Consider the following 23,787-nt stretch of genomic DNA (forward strand, 5'->3'; position numbering starts at 1 on the left):
GTGGCTCCCCCTGTCGATTCCGCAACTCCATTCGGGTTGGTGGAGTTCCGGAATCGATATAAGCGTGTTCGGGGATCGATATATCGCATCTAGATGAGACGCGATATATCGATCCCCGAGCAAGCAATTGCTATCCGCCGATACGCCTGTAGTGAAGACGTAGCCTAAGTTTTTATATAAAACCTCTCTTTCCAAACATTTTTTTTTAATTAGTCTGGTAACTAATAATAGACTCACCTAGTCACCAGATTGTTTGATATGACCTTAGAAGATAATATGAACATGTCTTATTCCAGGTCATTTCAGAAAGCTAGCTGATATCTTGCTCCTATCTACTAACCTGCAGTAGTATCCAGCTCCAGTAGACAGGACACTCAGTTTCCCCACACATTCTAGCATTGCTCTAACCTTACACAGAATCAATATTTAACTGAGATCCCAAACAGCTGAAAATTAACTGCTGTCTACCTATTTGTCCAATGTATTTTGGAGGGAAACATTTCCTCACAGCGGTAAGAAGCATTTCTAAGATGCAGAAGGTACTACAATATCAACCTGAGGATGATTCCAGGACTATGTTCATGTACTAAAATGTCTCCTGTTCATGAGACATACAGGAGTGGCAAAGTTTGTAACTTCTAACTGCCTTTAGCTCAAAGGACTACACAAATGTTTGAGAAGAATAGCCCCTTCTCCTAGGAGAAGTTTCTGAAGGGACTGATTTATAGCCTATTACCTGCTTTTCTACTACAAAAGTGAGTCTCCAAGACAGATTTATTCTTCAGAAGAGGCCTCCTCTTCCTCATCTGCAAGTCCATGCACTTTACTAGGGGACTGTAGTAAGGCACAGCTGGGCCCCTCTTGCTTCTGCCACTGCTGCCCTCACAAAACCAATCAGGCACACCTCAGGTCAATGCAAGCACCCATGTATTTTATTTATAGTTCTTTCCCATCACCAGCTTACTATCTAAGCACAGGGTTTTACCAGACTTCACCAGCAACAGACCAGAGCCACCAGTCCCTCTCGGCCTCTGGCATTTCTCTCCCCTCTCTGGCTTCCTCCCTCCCATACTTTATAGCCCCTGGCTAACTAGGCTGGCATCTGTTCCTAGTTGCCAAGCAGGCAGGACTATTCAGCCAGCCCCAATCCATTCCCCTTGATTGGGGCTGGCATGGCAGGGGGCTGATTAAGCACTTCCTGCCTAGAACCCTGTCACAGGGACCCAAAGGAGGAGCAGCCCCTCCAAACATATTCTTTGGCCTGAGTAGAAAACAATGGCAGAGAAGTTGGGCTATGGATAGTCCTGTCTCCAAAATCATCCAGCCCTCTACCGCTCTACTAAGATTTAACACAAAACAATGTCATTGTGATTTCTGTCAACACACCTGTAATATCAAGATTAAAACTGAGTATCAGAAGAAGTCTGCAACACAAACCAAGGTCCAAATTCTGTAATTAATTGCAGCCCAGAAAACCCTAATGGAGTCAATGGGAACCCCAATATTGTTGCATGGAGTGTAAGCCAGTGGAAAGTCAATGGAAATCCTAGATTACTCAAGGAGCTGACTGAGGAGATATGTGAACCATTAGCAATTATCTTCGAAAACACATGGAAAACAGGAGAGAGTCTAGAGGACTGGAAGAAAAGATCGAAAGGACATTATAACAGTTTTTAAGTACATAAAAGGTTGTTACAAGGAAAAGGATGAAAAATTGTTCTCCTTAATCTCTGAGGATAGGACAAGAAAAAATGGGCTTAAATTGCAACAAGGGAAGTTTAGNATAAAAACAGTATTTCTTCTATGCAGCATAGCCCTACCACAGACAAAAAAAAGACTCTTAGGGCTGCCAAGCTTAGAGACTTTGAGGAATCTTTAATGACGACGTACCTTGTTTTCTACATGGAGCTTGCATGTAAAAAAAAAAAAAAAAGTGAACTGGCATTCTTTACAGATCTTCAGCTACCAAGCTTCAACCTAGTGTTATTTCTTGCACAAAAGTTCTAACATATTGCAGTCAAGTACACTAATGTATTAATTTTTTAAAGGAAAATACACAAAACTATCTGAATGTGATGTCTTCTACACACAGTAAATTTATGCTCACTTCCAATAAATGCTCCAAGATGGCTGCTAATAAAATAATCTGAATTATACTATACACAAACCTAGCTGACTAAAAATTCCTCATATTGTTCCACACAGCATATTTCCTTGCCTGTTACAATAATGTATTCATCATTAATTACTCTGCCAAACTCACTTCACTCGAATCACTCAAACAACTCTTGATGGAGATAAAAACCCATTACTTTTAAAAACAAAAAAATGTTGCTACAGAGAACCCTCGAAAGCATTCTTCTGGATCAGCCCTTTAGAAGCATTATTTGAATACAATGAAAAATATTTTAATTTGCTTTTTAGATGCTCTGTTATACTTACACTCTATTGGAATTTAGTTGAATTGCCACATAGACACAGCTAACTCTAAATGGACTGGTCTGTTATACTGATGTATATCTATAATAATTCAATGTTTTAAAAATCTCTTGCAGTTAATGGAATTTGCTTCAACTGCCTGACATTTTTCAAATCACTAAAAATGTGATTGATTAAAATGTTTTTGAAAGATGCCAGAAAGAAAATTTCAATCCATCTCTTCTGGGTACAGAACAGGCTGCAATAATTCAAGTTCCTCCACACTGCTCTGCAAAGTGCCTCAAACACAACATGGAAAGACCAACTCCAGGCACAAAAGGATTGTCTAGCATTCATGCCCATTCAGCCCTTTATCTCTATGCTAAGCTACCAATATGGATACCAAATTAGTATCAAATGTGGTAGTGGTTTCAGAGATGAGGACAATTGTCCTCTAGAAACTGGACTGAGACTCATTTCACAGGGGGATAAACAGCCACTTGATACCAGAAAATCCTCATTCATTACTGACCTGGGCCAGATTCAAATTAGTAATCTAGTTGAAGATTTCTAGTTGACTGTTTCTGTTTTCAGTCCCCTCAGACATTCAATTCTCAAACAATTTAGTTCTTAAAACTGATAGATTTCTAGATGTGGCCACATATGCAAGTGAAAACAGGTCCTCCTTTATGCCAGCTATGTGATCTCTCTTTCTCACTGCGGATACACACTTTCCAGAATTTCAGTTGTCTTCAGCACAGCAATTCCCCATCCCTGTTGCATACACAATTTTCTTTCTTTTAAAGACACCTTTTATGTAATGTAGTTACACATACCAAATTATCTAACTTGATAATGTCCCAACATAAAAGTCATATATTTGAACTTCTATAGTACTCTGCATACCCCCCTATCTATAGAATATTGATTCAGAAGCAGGACTCTCAATTTGTCCAGATTCCAAGTATCATCTGAACTCTACTGTGTCCCCACCCTCACATAACAGGCCGCCATCAGGCATGTACAACTACAACATGGTTCCAATAGGTCTATGCTTTTTAGTAGGCGGCTCTCAATCCTCCAGTTCAAAGGGATCAGTAAAAATCTGTGGATTTGAAACTTTGGGTCTCCAGATTTGGGGCATATTAAACTCTCTATTTCAGAAGATACAACTCTGGAGACTGATCCATTTTACTATTTGCAGCCACAGCTACAATTTTAGGACGCCTCCTAGAGAGCACAGCTGAGTCTATTTGTTGTATAATGGAGTCCTGACTTTTCATTCCTCTATTGTTACTATTTATATAGTGGTGATTAACATGACTAAGTCCCTGTCCCATGATGCTTACTGTAGTAAAATGAGGCCCTAAAATATAAATTAGCTAAATTAAATTAATACAACTGCCTTTGGTAGGAAGGAAGATACAGGAAAATAAGAGATCACTGTAAACAATGAGAATATTTCTCTTCAGAGGAGAGCATTGTTTTCAATTAAAACATACTGCATGTTGAATTTCTGTTTGCTTTTTTTAAAACTGATCAATAACCAGCTGAGGAACTGACAGCTCCTGAAGCAGTAATCAACTGTAAAGGGTCAGAATCACCGATAAGATTTTCTTCATGAGTCATAAGTATAACTTTTTCAGCCACTATATGACAGTTTTAGGTTAGAGTGATCATCCAGATTCAAATCCTTCATCAAAAAGTAAAGCAAACAAAACATTGTGCAACTGCTCTTTCAACATGCAGATCCAATATAGTAAATAAGATTGTCACTTCTTCTGACTGTGAGGTGATGTAAGAAAGAAAAAGTATGGTATTCTGGATACTGCAAGAAGACTTAGGGCAGGGGTCGGCAACCCTTCAGAAGTGCTGTGCTGAGTCTTCATTTATTCACTTTCATTTAAGGTTTTGCGTGCCAGTAAACATTTTAACGTTTTTAGAAGGTCTCTTTCTATAAGTCTATTATATATAACTAAACTATTGTTGTATGTAAAGTAAATAAGGTTTTTAAAAAGTTTAAGAAGCTTCATTTAAAATTAAATTAAAATGCAGAGCCCCTCAGAACGGTGGCCAGGACCCATGCAGTGAGAGTGCCACTGAAAATCAGCTCGCGTGCCACCTTCTAGATTAAAAATAACTGCAAGAGCAGAAAGTTGTCCCTCACAGATACAAGCCTTTGATTTCAGCTGAATCTAAGGGCTGGTCTACGATACAGGGGAAAATCGATCTTAGATACGCAACTTCAGCTACGTGAATAACGTAGCTGAAGTCGAAGTATCTAAGATTGAATTACTCACCGTCCTCACAGCACGGGATCGATGTCAGTGGCTCCCCCTGTCGATTCCGCAACTCCATTCGGGTTGGTGGAGTTCCGGAATCGATATAAGCGTGTTCGGGGATCGATATATCGCATCTAGATGAGACGCGATATATCGATCCCCGAGCAAGCAATTGCTATCCGCCGATACGCCTGTAGTGAAGACGTAGCCTAAGTTTTTATATAAAACCTCTCTTTCCAAACATTTTTTTTTAATTAGTCTGGTAACTAATAATAGACTCACCTAGTCACCAGATTGTTTGATATGACCTTAGAAGATAATATGAACATGTCTTATTCCAGGTCATTTCAGAAAGCTAGCTGATATCTTGCTCCTATCTACTAACCTGCAGTAGTATCCAGCTCCAGTAGACAGGACACTCAGTTTCCCCACACATTCTAGCATTGCTCTAACCTTACACAGAATCAATATTTAACTGAGATCCCAAACAGCTGAAAATTAACTGCTGTCTACCTATTTGTCCAATGTATTTTGGAGGGAAACATTTCCTCACAGCGGTAAGAAGCATTTCTAAGATGCAGAAGGTACTACAATATCAACCTGAGGATGATTCCAGGACTATGTTCATGTACTAAAATGTCTCCTGTTCATGAGACATACAGGAGTGGCAAAGTTTGTAACTTCTAACTGCCTTTAGCTCAAAGGACTACACAAATGTTTGAGAAGAATAGCCCCTTCTCCTAGGAGAAGTTTCTGAAGGGACTGATTTATAGCCTATTACCTGCTTTTCTACTACAAAAGTGAGTCTCCAAGACAGATTTATTCTTCAGAAGAGGCCTCCTCTTCCTCATCTGCAAGTCCATGCACTTTACTAGGGGACTGTAGTAAGGCACAGCTGGGCCCCTCTTGCTTCTGCCACTGCTGCCCTCACAAAACCAATCAGGCACACCTCAGGTCAATGCAAGCACCCATGTATTTTATTTATAGTTCTTTCCCATCACCAGCTTACTATCTAAGCACAGGGTTTTACCAGACTTCACCAGCAACAGACCAGAGCCACCAGTCCCTCTCGGCCTCTGGCATTTCTCTCCCCTCTCTGGCTTCCTCCCTCCCATACTTTATAGCCCCTGGCTAACTAGGCTGGCATCTGTTCCTAGTTGCCAAGCAGGCAGGACTATTCAGCCAGCCCCAATCCATTCCCCTTGATTGGGGCTGGCATGGCAGGGGGCTGATTAAGCACTTCCTGCCTAGAACCCTGTCACAGGGACCCAAAGGAGGAGCAGCCCCTCCAAACATATTCTTTGGCCTGAGTAGAAAACAATGGCAGAGAAGTTGGGCTATGGATAGTCCTGTCTCCAAAATCATCCAGCCCTCTACCGCTCTACTAAGATTTAACACAAAACAATGTCATTGTGATTTCTGTCAACACACCTGTAATATCAAGATTAAAACTGAGTATCAGAAGAAGTCTGCAACACAAACCAAGGTCCAAATTCTGTAATTAATTGCAGCCCAGAAAACCCTAATGGAGTCAATGGGAACCCCAATATTGTTGCATGGAGTGTAAGCCAGTGGAAAGTCAATGGAAATCCTAGATTACTCAAGGAGCTGACTGAGGAGATATGTGAACCATTAGCAATTATCTTCGAAAACACATGGAAAACAGGAGAGAGTCTAGAGGACTGGAAGAAAAGATCGAAAGGACATTATAACAGTTTTTAAGTACATAAAAGGTTGTTACAAGGAAAAGGATGAAAAATTGTTCTCCTTAATCTCTGAGGATAGGACAAGAAAAAATGGGCTTAAATTGCAACAAGGGAAGTTTAGGTTGGACATTAGGAAAAAACTTCTTGTCAGGGTGGTTAAGCACTGGAACAAATTGTCTAGGGAGCTTGTGGAATCTGGGTCACTGGAGGTTTTTAAGAACAGGTTAGACCAACATCTGTCAGGACTGGTCTAGTTATTACTCAGTCCTGCCTTGAGCGCAGGGGACTGGACAACATGGGCTACTGAAGTCCCTTCTAGTCCTGCATGTCTATGATTCTATGAAAGCTAGCCTCACTCTTCAAGTTTTAAGAAGATATGAGAGAACAAGCTTGTGATGCACATCTATACAACCAGTTATCCATAGTTTTAGATTGTGTATAATCATCATACATAAAAACTGGTTAATATCGTCAACATCATTATTGCATCATAATTGCATCCGTATGCATAATTATTCAAAAAACTACCAAAAGTAGAGGCTGGACTGCCCAACTGTTACTCCTGTTGGTGGGCATTTACTCTCAAGAATAATTCCTTTGATTTCAATAGGATTATTTGCATGAGTAGATGGTCACCATCACAGGTAAGGATTGTACACTAACCATTAGGACCTGATCCAAAGCCCATTAAAAAAATCAAATGAAAATCTCTCACTGACTTCAGATTGTCTTGGGATGAGGTCCTTGGTGATGTACAGAATACCTTGTTATCTTGATTAGAAATTCAATGAAGCTATAATACATATTATAAACAGGTCTCTATTTGAAGGTTTAAGTGCATTACCACTGAAAATATTTAGGTAGTTATGGAAAAGCCATGTCCAGAAGATATTTTAACATGTTAAGATTGTCCTGCAATGAGAAAATGAGCAAAAAAAAGTCTTTTATACTTGAATTCCAAGAGCAAGCTATGCCATCAATTCTTGGGACCACCACTTCCCCATCATAATGCTAGCCATAATCAGGAACTACACATGAATACATTAAAATAACATTCTACACAACAGTCAAACAAGATTTTAGAAAGTTTTGGATGCTCAACAAAAGACAACAGATATAGCTACAGTAGTAAATGCTTATGATTAATTTAGGGTACTTCTACACTTAAAAAGCTACCATGGCTCAACTGCACCGCTGCAGCACTTCAATGTAGACACCACCTATGCTGATAGAAGGGGTTCTCCCATGGGCACAAGTAATCCACCTCCCCAAGAGGCAGTAGTTAAGTCAATGAAGAATTCTCCCATTGACCTAGCACTGTCTGCACAGGGACTTATGTCTGCTTCATAATGCAACTCAGGATCTTTCACACCCTTGACTGACATAGTTAAACCAACTTAATTTTCTAAAGGTCTCAGATACACATCATTTGGTTTTCAAAGATCTCCATGGAAGCTACATTAATGACTGAGGTTCAACAAATAAATAATAGTTACTAGGAGCCAATAATAGAGTTAACCTTTTTTTTTAAAATTGTACTGATAAAAATTTTAGCTTGACAATAGCCATCAGTTAAACACCATCATATAGACAAGATATATGCTGATACTGAAGGGAAGTAAATAAGTTGTGAAAGAACAATATATTACTCGTTACACTAAGAGCAGATGGTACAAAGGTGTAAAAAAAAGTCTTCTCCCAGCCCAGTTTTAGGAAGAGATCCTAAAAGACTGTATCAGAGTCCACACAAACCACCTCTCAAAACCCTCGACCTTGACTCAAAAACCCTCCATCACTCTTCAATATGATAGTCTCCCTCTCAGACCTAGAGTTTAAAAACTAATATCGTGATTCCGAAATACCAACTGGAATTACCTTTACAACTGTTTCTTTAATTAAAATATCACCTTTCTAATGGAAAAGAACAAAAGCCAAATAGAAGGAGAAGGTGGTTAAATGCACCTGAAAAGAGCTTGCTCAGAGACAAACAATTGCACCAAAATGGATTGAGGTGAAAAAAGGGACTAAAATCTGTCCTTCCCACCCTTAATCTGTTATCTATCTCATTTAATGTTATATTTCTCTGACTTCTGGACTCCCTCCTCATAACCAATGCAAGACAATTTCTCTCACAAACACTCTGGGCTGATGTTCTACTCACTCCTATGAGCAATGAAGTCTGTTGAGATAGCATTGTCCAACTATTTGTTTTCTTGTTGAAAACATCAATCTGCTAAAGTTTAACAACATAGGGCCAGATTTTCAATTCAGGACTCCCATTTTGTAAGCAGTTTTGAACCTACAAGGAATTGTAATTCTTTCTTTCTGTCTCAATGGCCAAGCCATTTGTACACTCTGTAAGGCAGGTGTGACAGATAAAAAGAGCTCTTTATTTCCTGGCCATAGTCACATAACAATATGGGTAAGGATTTAAAAAAAATAAAATAAAATAAAATAAAGATTCTGGACACATTCCCCGATTATGTGCCTCAACTACGGCAATGTCTTCTGCATTATTTTTTACTACAGAAGATGTGAGGGAGATTCCCACAGCGGAACCATTCTTTCTAGGTGACAAGTTTCAAAGACTGAAGTGGCAATAAAGGAAGTTTTGGAACAAATTAATAGATCAACCAGTAATAAGTCACCAAGGTCAGATGGTATTCACACAAGAGTTCTGAAGGAACTCTAATAGAAAACTGTAGTACCACTAACTGTGGTATGTAGCCTCTCACTTAAAATCAGCCTCTGTAACAGATGACTGGAGGATAGCTAATGTAATGCCTATTTTTAAAAAAGACTCCAGAGGTGACCTGTCAATTACAGGCAGGTAAGCCTAATTTCAGTACCAGGCAAGTCGGTTGAAACTATAGTAAAGAACAGAATTATCAGACACATAACAAATAGGGAGGAACTTGTTGAGAATTTGAAAGTAGAAGGAAGTTTGGGTGAAAGTGATCATGAAATCATAGAGTTTCCAATTCTAAGGAAGGGCAGAAGGGAGTACAGCAAAATAGAGACCATGGATTTCAGGAAGGCGGATTTTGGCAAGCTCAGAGAGCAGATAGGTAGGGTCCCACGGGAATCAAGGCTGAGGGGAAAAACAACTGAGTAGAGTTGGCAGTTTGAATAGGACACTATTACAGTGCCAAAAGCAAGGCATTCGCATGGTAGGAAAGACCGAAAATGTGCAAAGGACACCTTGGCTTAACCACGAGAATCTTGCATTGACCTGACAAATAAAAAGGAGTCATATAAACATAGAAACATAGGTCAGATACATCAGCATGATATAGGCGCAATAACACAGGAATGCAGGGGCGAAATAGAAGGCAAAGAGACACAAATGAGCTCAAAACTAGCCTATGGGAATAAAGGGAAAAGGAAGATTTTTTATCAATACTTTAGAAGCAAGAGGGAAGACCAAGGACAGGGTAGGCCCACTGCTCGTGGAGGAGGATGAAACAGTAACCGGAAACTTGAGGGATGCAGAGATGCTGAGATGACTTCTTTGTTCGGTCTTCACTGAGGAGTCTGAAGGAATGCCTAACAAAGTGAATGCTTATGGGACGGGGGTAGGTATTTAGAGATAAAATAAAAAAGAGCAAGTTAAAAATCACTTAGAAAAGTTAGATGCCTGCAAGTCACCAGGGCCTGATGAAAGATATCTTAGAATCTCAAGGAGTTAATGGAGGAGTATCTGAGCCTCTAGCTATTATCTTTGGGAAAGTTTGGGAGCCGGGAGAGATTCCAGAAGACTGGAAAAGGGCGAAATATGTGACCTCTATAAAAGGGAAATAAAAACAACCCAGGAAACTACAGTCAGTTAGTTAAATTCGCTGATGCAGGGAAGATAATGGAGCAAGTAATTAAAGACATCATCTACAAAACACTTGGAAGGTGGTAAGGTGATAGGGAATAGCCAGCATGATTTTGTTAAGAACAAATTGTGGTCAAATAATCTGATCGCTTTCTCTTGATTGGATAACGGTCTTGTGGAATAGGAGAAGCGGTGGATGTGGTATACTAGACTTTAGTAAGGCATTTGATACGGTCTCGACGACATATACCTTATCGATAAACTAGGCAAATACAATTTAGATGGGGTACTATAAGGTGGGGTGCATAACTGGCTGAATACCGTACTCAGAGAGTAGTTATTAATGGCTCCCAATCCTGCCGGAAAGATATACAAGTGGGGTTCCGCAGGGTCTGTTTTGGGACCAGCTCTGTTCATATCTTCATCAACGACTTTGTACATTCTATGCCAACATCTCTCATTAAGTTTGCAAGATATACCAAACTGGGAGGACTGCAACTGCTTTTGGAGGACAGGGTCAAAATTCAAAATGATCTGGACAAATTGGAGAAGTGGTCTGAGGTAAACCGGTTGAAGCTCAACAAAGGCCAAATGCAAAGTGCTCCACTTAGAAGGAACAATCAGTTCACACTACAGACTGGGAAGGACTGTCTAGGAAGAGGTATGCAGAAAGGAGATCTAGGGTCATAGTGGACCACAAGCTAAATATGATGTCAACAGTTATACTGTTGCAAAAAAAGCAAACGTATTCTGGGATGCATTAACAGGTGTTTGTAAACAAGACACGAGAAAGTCATTCTTCCGATTCTCTGCTGGTTAGGCCTCAACTGGAGTATTGTGTCCAGTTCTGGGCACCAATTTCAGAAAATGTGGAAGAACTTGAGAGAGGGTCCAGAGCAAGAGCAACAAGAATGATTAAAGGTCTGGAACATGACCTATGAAGAAAGACTGAAAAAATTGGTTATTTTAGTTGGAAAAGGAGACTGAGAGAGGGGACATAATAGCGCAGTTTTCAGGTATCTAAAAGGGTGTTATCAGGGGGAGGGAGAAAACTTTGTCACCTTAGTCTCTAATGATAGAACAAGAGCAATGGGCTTAACTGCAGCAAGGAGATTTAGGTTGGACATCAGGAAAGTTAGCTAAACTGTCGAGGTGTTATAATACTGAATAAATTGCCTAGGGAGGTTGTGGAATCTCCATCTCTGGAGATATTTAAGAGTAGGTTAGATAAATGTCTATCAGGGATGGTTCTGACAGTATTGGTCCTGCCAAGAGGGCAGGGAGACTGGACTTTGATGACCTCTCGAAGGTCCCATTCCAGTCCTAGATAGCTCATTTTGAATAAATGATACATGGTTTGTGGGGAGGTGAGGGGGAGGTGGGCAGGGAAGTAACAATGATTCTGTAAAGGGAAATCATGCCTCACCAATCTATCAGAATCCTTTGAGGGGGGTCAACATGTAGACAAGGGAGATCCAGAGAACTTTGTAGTGCACTTGGACTTTTAGAAAGCCTTTGACAAGGTCCTTCAACAAAAGCTCTTAAGCAAAGTAGGCAGTCATGGGTTAAGAAGAGAAGTGCTTTCATGGACCAGTAACTACCTAAAAAATAGGAAACGAAGGGTAGGAATATGGTCAGTTTTCACAACGGAGAGACGTTAAAAGTAGTGGGGTACCCTAAGGATCTGTACTGGGACTGTGCTGTTCAACATATTCATAAATGATATAGAAAAAGGGGTGAATAGTGAGGTGGCAAGTTTTTTACAGGATACACAATTACTCAACATAGTTAAGGCCAAAGCTGACTGCAAAGAGATACTCTGGATCAGTGGTGCTCAAACTTTTTTACTGGTGACCCCTTTTACATAGCAAGTCTCTGAGTGTGACCCTCCCTTATAAATAAAATTAAGAACACTTTTTTAATCAACACCATTATAAATGCTGAAGGCAAAGCAGGGTTTGGGGTGGAGACTGACAGCTTGCGACCCCCATATAACCTTGCGACCCCTTGAGGGGTCCCGACCCCCAGTTTGAGAACCCCTGCTCTGGATGAATGGGAAACAAAATAGCAGTGAAATCCAATGTTGATAAATGCAAATGAATGCATACTGGAAAACATAATCCCCACTATACATACAAAATGATGGGGTCTAAATTAGCTAGTACCATTCAAGAAAGATCTTGGAGTAATTCTGGATAGTTCTCCAAAAATATCCACTCAATGTGCAGTGGCAATCCAAAAGGCTTTCAGAGCGTTAGGGACCATTAGAAAAGAGATAAATAATAAGACAGTAAATATCATGCCACTCTATCAATCCACTGTATGCCCACACCTTGAATACTGCATACAATTCTGGTTGCTCCATCTCAAAAAAAGATATATTAGAATTGGAAAAAGTGCAGAGAAGGGCAACAAAAATGATTAGGGGTCTGGGGCAGCTTCCATATGAAGAGATATTAAAAAGACTGGGACTCTTCAGCTTAGAAAAGAGACGACTAAGGAGAGATAAGGTAGAGATCTATAAAATCAGAGAAAGTATGGAGAAAGTGAATAAGGAAGTGCTATTTAGCCTTTCGTATAACACAAAAACCAGGGGTCCACCCAGTGAAATGAATTACCAACAGGTTTAAAACAGGCATAAGGAAGTACTTCTTCACACAATTCACACTCAACCTTTTGAGCTCATTGCCAAACAATGTTGTGAAGGCCAAAAGTATAACTGGGTTCAAAGAAAAATTAGATACATCCATAGAGGATAGCTCCATCAATGGCTATTTGCCAAGATGGTCAGGGATGCAACCCCATGCTCTGGATGTCTCTAAGCCTCTGACTGCCAGAAGCTAGGACTGGACAACAGGCGATGGATCACTCGATAGTTCCCCTGGTTCTGTTCATTCTACCTTAAGCATTTGGCACCAGCCACCCTTCATTCAAACCATATCATGCCCCAATTTGAGTCACTATGTTGACTCTATACTGTGCTGCAAATCAAGTTCAAATGGCTAGCCCTTCCTTTCAATGCACTACATCTCTGAATTGGTCTTCTTTCACATTCTCTCCATTCTGTACTCTCTGCTCTGCCAACAGCACCATGCTCTTTTCACACTGTCCAACTAGCTTGCAAAGACCTTCAAAAATCTGTCAATCTTCCACCCTTGTCTCATTCAAACTACTCCTAAAGACACTTCTCATTATGGTGCCAAACACCCAGAGCTACATCAGGTGGAATTTTAAAAGCTTGGAAAGACCATAACCGATTATGCTTCAGGGCATAATTCAATCTCTTAACAGATCCCCTATGGAATGGATTATTCCATAATTGTCCATTTCAGAGTTTCTTGCACCTTTCTTCAACTCATGCAGCATATTGGATTAGATGGACCATTGTTCTGAACTAGTGTAGCAAATTCTTTATTCTCACTTGAACAAAAACAAACAACAGACATATATACATCTTAATGGTATAAGTGTGTAATTTAAATAACCAATTATCCATATATCCATATACTATGTCTTTTCATGATCCTCTCCTTCTCTCTTCCTTTTCACTTGTCTGTTAAGACCATCATTTAGATTGTAAACTGTCTGAGGCAGGGGCCTGGTCTTGTGAAGAATACCTGTGACAACTATAAAATGATAAGTAATAAAAATCTACACTCATCCTTCCTCCTAGAGACAGTCCCACTGAAGTAATCTAAACTCCCTTACAGGCTGGGCATGTAGATTCTTTTACAGAACTGGGGCCTCTGTTTAGGCATGACAGTGAACAAAGGTAACAGAATCAAAAAGTGGGGAAAAAAGTACACAGTTTGCAATAAGACCACACAACTATTCAATTTAGGCATGTGCACTTCTCAATAGTATTTAAAACAAAACAACTCATTACTAAAATAATATTACATCTGCAAAAACTGAGGTGTGGTTTGAAAATGCAGGGCTTCAGTTTCTATTAGTGTCCAATTTCATAATATAATCTGTGATATTTAATTTCACTTTTCAATACTGTGACAATTAGAATGCAAAGATTGGTTGAACTAGCACACCACACTTTTTTTCAGATATAGTATTGCAAAAGCACCATTAGCACAAACCACACTTGTTCAAAACAACATTTAAACAGTGATCCTACACAACATACAGGTACTGTGCGGGAGCAAGGTAAGAAGAAAATGTGTAAAGCAACATTTTACTAACTTTTAAAGCATCACTAATGGAGATCAAATATCCTCAGTATATACAAAATGATCTCCCATTAAGGTTGGTGATGCACGTGCAAGCCAAGAGGAAAATAAAACCTACATGAGGCACTTCGATGTTTTCAAAAGCACATGAGGACATTTCTTCACAAAGTAGACACCATTCTTAAAAACAAAAATAGGTCTGTTTTGTTATGTAATTAAAGCTGTGCTGTTTTGCCACTTATTTTAGTACTTGTTTTTAGCCTAAGTCGTCCAGCACTGAAAATACCTAAACAAGATTGAATTAAACATATATTTGTATGCTGAATACTTTCTACAAACCCTGGATCCCCCACAGAAATAAGGTTTAACTAACTTTATTTACATTTCTATTGGATTACCAGATATACTCCCATTAAACTGAAAACTCTCTACTGATCTTCATTATGATGTGGCTATCACTCCACCATAATATTTTCCCAACTATCTCCTTCCAAACGCCTAACGGCATTTCCTGGTTCACTAAAGGTATCCTGGAATGTACCACTATGACACAGCAAATGCCATGGATTGTAATGCGACACTGGATATCTGTGATAACACACTGTGGGATATTGCCAGTGAACCAGGTTGTGCCAAAAAGATTTCATTGAGGAAAAATAGAATTATAAAAGGCTAGCTATAGGCACACTATCAACTTATTTAAAAAAAAATCATACTTCTCTGAAAAAGCATTACCTACTATTGTTACCTTTTAACTCATAAGATTATTAGAACTAAAATACAGATTGAAAAAAGAAATATTTCTATACTTTTCAGTTTGTTTACACTGTGCATTTGACAACATTGGATAGTCATGCTCCCTATTATTCTGTGTATAGGCAGTTCCCACTTTGCTGGGCTGAATTCTTCAAACTCAAGCATGGAGAGAAAAAACATTTCAAAAACTAGGAAAACATAAATTGGCACAGCTGTGAAGGATGGAGAGACAGCCCCTACAGCCTGGTCAGAAAACGCATTCAAAGAAGAAATCCATACATGACTTATTTTCGTTTTGGCTATGCAGTTCACTTTTAGGAGAATAATCTTTGGGGAAATGTGGTGAATTATCTATGCTAAGGAAGTTTACATGCTGTGATCACATTCCACTGTCATGACAAAAACTGTCAAATGTCATAATATAAAATAAACTATTAAAACAAAAAATCTTAATCAACAATTTCACTGAAAGGCTACAGGGGTCTCTCTGAGAAAGAAGAGTGCAGAATAAGTAATATTTCATTATTCTAGGACATAATTCAACAGAGTACACAAATCTGACAAAGATATTATTCTGGGTAGCCAATATACTCAAAGCATATTGTCAGAAGGAAAGGATATTTTTGATGGATGGATTAAAAGGGGCATGCTTTTAAAACATTAAGAAACAAAATGTACAGTGCTCTTTAATGACACATTAATGAATGGTTAGCATGGATGCAGCTGCATCACATTAGCACTGTTGATAAAAGTATATCTTGTCTTCTGTTTCCAATTGTCTTATAACCATAGTGGTTTAAAATATTTCCACTAAGCAGGCAGTGAACTACAGTTTTTTCTACAGGAAGTGGGCATTTAATGTACTATGTTAATGCATAATAAAGTATTTACAGTATGCTAATGTACGACTATAGCTATATTTAGCATTTCTGCTACTTTAATTTTATATATTTTAGCATATATTATTTTTATGTTCATTGAAAGCCTTCAAATGGCATATTTGCTTTAGTTTTGCAATAACAAAATTGACTATTTGTCTTGTCTATCTTCCACAGGCATAACAACAACATGTGACTACTTTAATACTGGCATAAGGTTCTTTAAAGTACCCCTTTTGAACAATGCAAGAATCATACTATACTACAAAGACTGACAAATCAAATAATAAAAATTACATATACGCTCATGAATGTCTTTCAAACATACCATGAATCTAGTATATTACTAACAAATGTTTCACTTGTCAAATGTTTGATATTTAGTATCTAGCATTAGTTACATGATAAAAGTCATAGTTCAACAACAGTATGAATACTGAATTAACTAGGCCATAAGCACAACATTAAATCATACTTAACAGCTCTCCCTTATAGTTTGTATCAAATTCACTGAATCAAACCAGTTACATAATCCATTCTTTGACTTTTGATCTATTTGTTCATTGCTCATAGATCACAGATCAAAATATAAGATGGTTTAAACACCCAGTATTTTCAGTATATTTTACAAACAGGTCATCTAATAGTATTTTTCTGATTTAAAATTAATATGAGCAGGAAAAGGATGGGGAAGAGAATCTAAAATTTTGTAGACATACTATATTTTAAAAAGATGTGAAAATATTTAAGATTACATGGTTTTACAAGAATAGCTATGTGCATGTGTAGAATATTTAAGAAACATACAGAAGAAATAATCCTATTCCTTACTGTATTTTTAAGTTTCAGGACACCCAAGCACTCAAGTGGAAAAAAAAGGCTAATAAAATTAGTTTTATTTATCATATTTAGGCCACGTTTAAAAAAAAAACATATTCTTTTAAAAAAAACAAAACAAAAACAAAAAAAAATGAACATTATACATACACACACACACTTAGAAACAAATGACCGGACTATTGGTCATATAACACCAGTCAGTCCTGAGCTGCGTCTTTTATTTGAGTTGAAGATTATATAGTGAACCTGTAACCTGGACTGACATATACATTTTGATCTCAGAAGATGGATTTTGACCAAAGGGTGTGAAAATCTCTCTAGAGTGTCAGTGTCACCACAGCACTCCTGATAAGTTTCCAACCTAGTACCTCAGCTCCCACTACCCCTCCTTATGTAGACACTCCATCTGTCTCCACAGAATTATAATGCAGATTGCCATATGCAGCCCCGTGCCGCCTGTCACATTTTGCCCTTTAATACAAAGAAGTTAAACGCAAGACACACTCACCCCTAGCGAATTGTTTTTGCACAACATAATCCAGAGCCTGAGAACCTCTCACAAAACCTCTTTGGAAAATGGAGGGGCTGGCATCGGTGCCCTGGCTTATTGTCCAGAGAAAGGAGAAGTTATTTACATGTTACAATCCAAGCCCAGCGTCGTACAGACACAAACTGCTCAGCACTCCCTTAGATCAGCCATGCTACTCCCCAAATCCACCGCCGGCTGCGAGCACTTCCCAGGCCACTTCCCCGGGAGCCTGGGCACGGACAAGGGGCAGGCGCGCTTCTAGACGTGTCCTGCCAAAGCCCCCATGGCAGCGGCCGCTCCGCGAGCCCCGAATCGCCTCGAAACTTCAGCTCTCGGGATCCTCCCCGAGCCAGACTGGAGCCGCCGGAGGAGGAGGAGGGGAAGGGGAGGAAAAAAGCAGGGCTAGAGAAAGTAGATCCGACGGCTGCGGGCGCCACCAATGTGCGGCCTGGATTCCCCCTGACAGGAGCCGGAGCCATCAGTCCCGGCTGCTCCAGCTACGCAGAGCGGCTCCCAGCTTAACTCTTAACTACCCGCCTGGAGACGTTTTCATCAGACGGGCTCCTCACCCAGCCACCCGAGCTCCTCAGCAACAGCAGCCTGGCTGCGATATTGTAACACTGGTGCAGCAGCAGCGAAGAGACACACAGCAAGGGCTTGCATTGCACAATGCAACTCGAACTCCGCAAGAGCGTGAGGAACAGCACGTCTCTCCGCGCCTCGGCTGCTCCCGGGAGGGCTGCGGATGAAGAGCCTGTCACATTAGCCCCGGGGCGAGTGCAATCTGTCCTCCCCATAGTCCCTTTCTGGCAAACACCTCCAAAGCAGGGTAGGAGCCAGACTTCAGCACGCTTTATTTCCCCCTTCAGCCCCCCCCGGCGAACCGTACTTTCCCCATTTAACAAAGCACCACTAAAAGTTGCAACACGGACAAATGGATCCCTCCTCCTTCTCTAGCAGACACACGTCTTGGGTATTAAGGGGCTATTCAAGGCAGGATTTTAGCTTGAAATTAAGGGGCTTCTTTAACTCCTTTACTAAAGACGCTACTACTTTTCCCCAACCCAGTTTGAAATTGACTCGTTGGAAAACCTGGTCCGAGAAATGTCCCTTACGAAACTCGCCCTTCCCATTCCCACAAATGGCCCCGGCAAAGTTTTCTTCTACTGGCACTGCTCAGAAAGAAAAAAAAAGCAATAATTATTCCATTTGCGCTGATCTATTCCTAAAGACGAATCAGTTTAAATAGTATGGTAATTATGAGTTTCCTTAGTAAAAGAAAATACAGGTTTGTTGGGAAACATTTTGTTTTGGGTCTAGCTCAGTTTGGTTGGGGGGAGGGGGAACAAGGGAAGGGGGTTTAATACTTGATTCAAAAATCAGAGGTCTGTTTCCAGTCCACAGATTAAAATCCTGACAGCAACACTGAGCTATAGCTGGCAAACACAGAGAGGACCAGAGAATTTTATTCCCTGGCTATACTGAAAACTGAAATTCTAGGATCAAATTCTGTTCTCAATTACATAGTTGTAAATCCAAATTAATGCCAATAAAATCAATGGGGTTACTCCAGATTTATCCTGTGTTTTTTAAAAAAAGAAATGTTGACTCTTGTCCATATACAAAAGCTTTAATGATTTAACTGAATATTTTAGAAACTGGCGTTGTTAAATTGGTGCAGACTTCTGTTGTGGATACTTTTAAATGGGTTTAAGATTCCATAATATCAATTTAGCTTAAATTGATAAGAACTCTTTCTAACCCAATTGAGTTGAACATTTTTAGGCCTAAAATATTGTCTAAACACAGAGCTGCAAAGGTTCTTGTCTACACTTGGAAATTTGCTGAAGTAGCTATTCCAGAATAAGTATTTTGGTATAACCAAAATATCCCCAGAATAAGAGTGCCCTTTTACAGTTTAGCTTAATCCATCATGTGGACAGTACTCAGAGTAAAATTTACTTTATTACAGAATAAAAAGCAGGGAAAAAACAAAATCAAATTTCTTTTACTCTGGAATGTTGTCCACACAGATAGCTATTCCAGAATATTCCAGAACAATGTATTCCACAGTATCTGTTCTTGTAAATTTTCCCATGTAGACAAGGCCTTAGGTTAAAAAAAAAGAAAGAAGTCTAGCGTGGACACCCAGTAAATCTACTTCCCATTACGCAGCTATGCCAGGATAGTCCCCTAGTATAGATGCAGCCCTACACCAAGAAAAGGAGTTTTTTCTGTCAGAAAAAGCATCATTCTGTCAACATAGCTGCATCTACACTGGGGGTTTTGTTGGCAAACGTTTTTTCATACCTCTGACCAAAATAGCTATGCCAACACAACTTTTAAGTGTAGATCAAGCCAGTGAAGGGCTTTTCACTCCAATTAAGCTCATTAGGTGTAGTTTGTGATTAAAAACATGCCCAGGATTTGCACTGGTTTAACTAAATAAATTTAAAATTATACCTTAAATTAAACCACAGCAACTTTCTAGTACAGACAAGCCCTTAGTTTGAAATCTAGGCTTCATTTCTGCAAATGTACACAGAAGCTCATGCTAAGTACTGCATTATTTTATGGAATTACAAAAATGGCAGACAAATACTTAATTTTTAAAACTTTTTTTTAGAAATAAAGTCAAAGCAGAATTAATCCCCTGCAAATTTTTTATTTTACAAAACAACACTATTAGAGCAATGCAAGAAGTCCATCTGAGGGCGGAAGATGAAATTCCTATCTATCAAAACCTTAAAAACGGATTTTTATTTTATATTTTGTCAATGTGAAGAAAGGGAAAAGTTGGATGAGGGCTTGGAACTTGGGTAACAAGCTTCTATTCAGGAGACACTTTTATAACAACAAATAATAAGCAGCATTATAAGCCCTCTGAAAAGCAATGTCAGCCCCAGTCTTGCAATGAGCTCCATGTACACAGACCCCCATTCCCGCACAGCATCCCACTGCACAGGTGCTGGGGATAGAGGCACATTTGTTACAAGAAATGGGCCTTAATGCCCAAGTAATGTAGTGCTTCATGCAGCCAGTCTTCCCACTAACTACAACAGAGAGTGACCACATAAGCAGTGAAGGATCAAGCTATACAGAGTATATGATTATGCAAATGTAAAGGAACATCATAAAACATAATTGTCTCATTTTCATTTGAAAACATTTTGCCTTCTGTTACAACTTACACCCCCAAAATTACTAAACTGAAAAATAAGAAAAAAATATTTCCTTACTTTTCCCCGCAGTTTCTATACTTTGTGCATTTGACAGCATTTTGGGTATAGTCAGTTTCACCTATGGTTGCAATAGATCTTTCACAAGGCAGCAGGTAAGAAGAAAAAAATAGGAAAGAGTGATCATAAGTTTACAAAAAATGGCAGCAGGATACAGGGAGAGATATACTAATCAAATCTGCTTTTTTTCCCCCAATTGACTAGATTTGAAGTTGATGGGTCTTTAAAGTTAAGTTATTGTCTCTAGTAGTCTAATCCTGAAAATCTTACTACCAACTGTATTGCTGCAATTATATGTAGTCTTACTGAACTCAATCGGACAACTACATTAGCAGTAAGGGATCACAGGATCAGGCCCTTATTTTACACGTATCTTATAAGGTTTTGTGTGCATTTATGAGTTAAGTAATTAATACTGCACATTAAATTAATATTTCTATTTATACCATCTTTTCTTTAAAAGTTTTCTGTAAAATTTTGACAATAAAAATTGCTTTCCCTTCACCGTTTGACAAATACTGACTCCACCTGCATTACTTTTTTATTGCAATATGGTAGAACCTCAGTTACAAGACTTTGGGAAATGAGGTTGCTCGTAACTCTGAAATGGTAGTAACTTTGAACAAAAATTTATGGTTGTTCTTTCAAAAGTTAACAGCTGAACACTGACTTAATACAGCTTTGAAACTTTACTATGCAGAAAAAAATACTGCTTTTAACCATTTTAATTTAAATGAAACAAACACAGAAAATTTCTTTACCTTATCAAATCTTTTTTTTTAAATTCCACCCCCTCTTTTTTTAAAGTAGTTTACATTTAATACAGCACTCTCGAGTATTGGGGGTTTTTTTGTTCTGTGCTGCCTGATTGCATACTTCCAGTTCCAAAAGAAGTGTGTGGTTGACTGGTCAGTTAGTAACTCTTCTGTTCATCACTCTGAGGTTCTACTGTATAACTCATCATACTTCTCAGTGGTTTGACTTGAGTTTTTGTACCAGTGTCTGAGATTTACAACGATGTACACGTTGGAGGCCATCTTCAGTTCATTCTGAGATTCCTACCTCTTCCCCTTCCCACCCAAACCAAAGTGACATCGTCAAAAAAAGCAGCACCAGCAGCTGGACAATACGAGTAACTTTACACTCCTGCACAGCTGTTGATTAGCTGGTTTTGATCCTCCAACACAAGGGCTTGATCCTATGGCCCTTACTCAATTAAACCAGTAGGACAACTTGTGATTAAAAGACATAGGACTGGGCTGCTAGTCAATTTTACTCAACGTAGGCTTTGAGAATAAAGTTCTTCTGGAAATAAGTGATACTATATTTCTTCAGCAGCTGCCAGCCTGAACCTTAAAGAAAAGATGAGATGCGACATATAGAAAGACAATGGGAGTGAAAGACAAAGAAGAATGAAAAGACTGACAAACAAGAAAAGAAAGAGAAAGAGAAGAGAAAAATAAACCCAAAACATTCATCTATTTTCAAATCTCATTAGGAAGTGTCTCTTTTTTCCCCCTCGTGTATTTTAACTTCTTTTCTCCCTTTATTCTTATTTGAACTTTATCAGGGGGTAGTCGTGTTTGTCTGTATCCACAAAAACAACAAGGAGTCCGGTGGCACCTTAAAGACTAACAAATTTATTTGGGCATGCCCAAATAAAATCTGTTAGCCTTTAATGTGCTACCGGACTCCTCGTTGTTTTTATTTGAACTTTGTAACTCTTATTTAAACTTTAAAGATGTTGGAATGTTATTTTATAGCACTCAGGGAGAGCATTAAACACGCCTCTGAATACAAAAAAGATATGGCCCCTGCCCCAAATTGTTTCATGTCTAAAATGCAGACTGTAATCTATCAGTGAAAATGAAAAAAATAGAAAGGAGATGGGGTTTACAGCAGTGTCACTTCGTTATCATAGTCTAGGCATGTGTACAATTTGGTGATAGAGTTTATAATAAAAACAATATATTAAAAGGTACTCTGAATGCAACAGACTGTTGTCATTCAGACAAGACTCCAATGTTTTCAAAACTTTTACTGACACACTATTTTCTAACTCTTTGACTTCATAGGGTCACAGAGTCCAAGGCCAGAAGGGACCATTGTGATCATCTATACCAGTGGTTCTCAAACTTTTGTACTGGTAACCCCTTTCACATAGCAAGCCTCTGAGTGCCATACCTCCCCCTTACAAATTAACACACTTTTTATATATTTAACACCATTATAAATACTGGATGCAAAGTGGGGTTTGGAGTGGAGGCTGACAGCTCGCAACCCCCCATGTAATAATCTCGCCATTCCCAGTTTCAGAACCTCTGATCTATTCTGACCTCCTGTTTAACACAGAACATAGCACTTTCCCAAAATAGTTCCCAGAGCATATTTATCAGTTAGAGTTTTACCTGAATATGCACTCAACACTGAACACTACATTTGTATTGTATGAAAAGGAGAAAGGGAGGGAGTAGCAAAGAAGATCAAAAGAATGTTCACCTTAAGGTTTGCTATTCTACTAAAATGTAGATGTGGGTTACTATTTAGTAGCCTACTAGACTACTATGCTACTACTCCATTTGTTCCTCCTCTCTCAGTAAATATAGCTTTTCTGACAAAAAAGTGATAACTAACAGACCAGAGGGAATAATCATACTTTTGAAAATTAATTAATTACCGAATAAAAATATATTTAGTATCCAAATGAAATTCTCCACATCGTTACAATCCTGACATACATCACATTTTGGGCCCAACACAGGTCGGTACTATCCTTTAGAGTCAAGGAGTGCATTTTATGTATTAACTATATATGCATGGTAACATAACAACATAAGTGTGATTTAAAGCCATTAAATTTGGATACATTTCTAGTGATCATGTCATTAATTAGAATTTAAAACAGTAACAAGGTGCAGGCTCAGGAACAGCAATAGCTCTCTAAATACAAAAGGGCCAAATTCTGCCCTATCACCCAGTGATATCAATGGTCCTGGAGTAGCACAGAATATGTCTGGTTAAAATAAGGTTAATTATTTCAATTAAATTAAACATGCCCAATAAGCAGGGAACTAGCTGTATCACATACACCCCATTGTGGTTTGGTAGTGTACTTTTCAGGGTTTTCCAAACACTGCA

General features: G+C 38.9%; 1 protein-coding gene across 16 annotated transcripts in view; it reads right to left on the minus strand.

Annotated features, from left to right (window-relative positions):
• The window catches only part of KMT2C (lysine methyltransferase 2C), a 356,746-nt gene that overhangs the window by 308,642 nt on the left and 24,317 nt on the right, over positions 1-23,787 (minus strand). Inside the window, exon 1 of one of the 16 annotated variants that reach the window (XM_032767812.2) lies at positions 17,390-17,871. The exons of the other annotated variants lie outside the window; for them this stretch is intronic. The gene's annotated coding sequence lies outside the window, so the exon portion shown is untranslated. Of the gene's footprint in view, positions 1-17,389; positions 17,872-23,787 lie in introns of those variants that run through there. 16 annotated transcript variants of the gene reach the window in all.

Source organism: Chelonoidis abingdonii, chromosome 2 (genome assembly GCF_003597395.2).
Source record: "Chelonoidis abingdonii isolate Lonesome George chromosome 2, CheloAbing_2.0, whole genome shotgun sequence".
NCBI classification, from domain to species: Eukaryota; Metazoa; Chordata; order Testudines; family Testudinidae; genus Chelonoidis; species Chelonoidis abingdonii.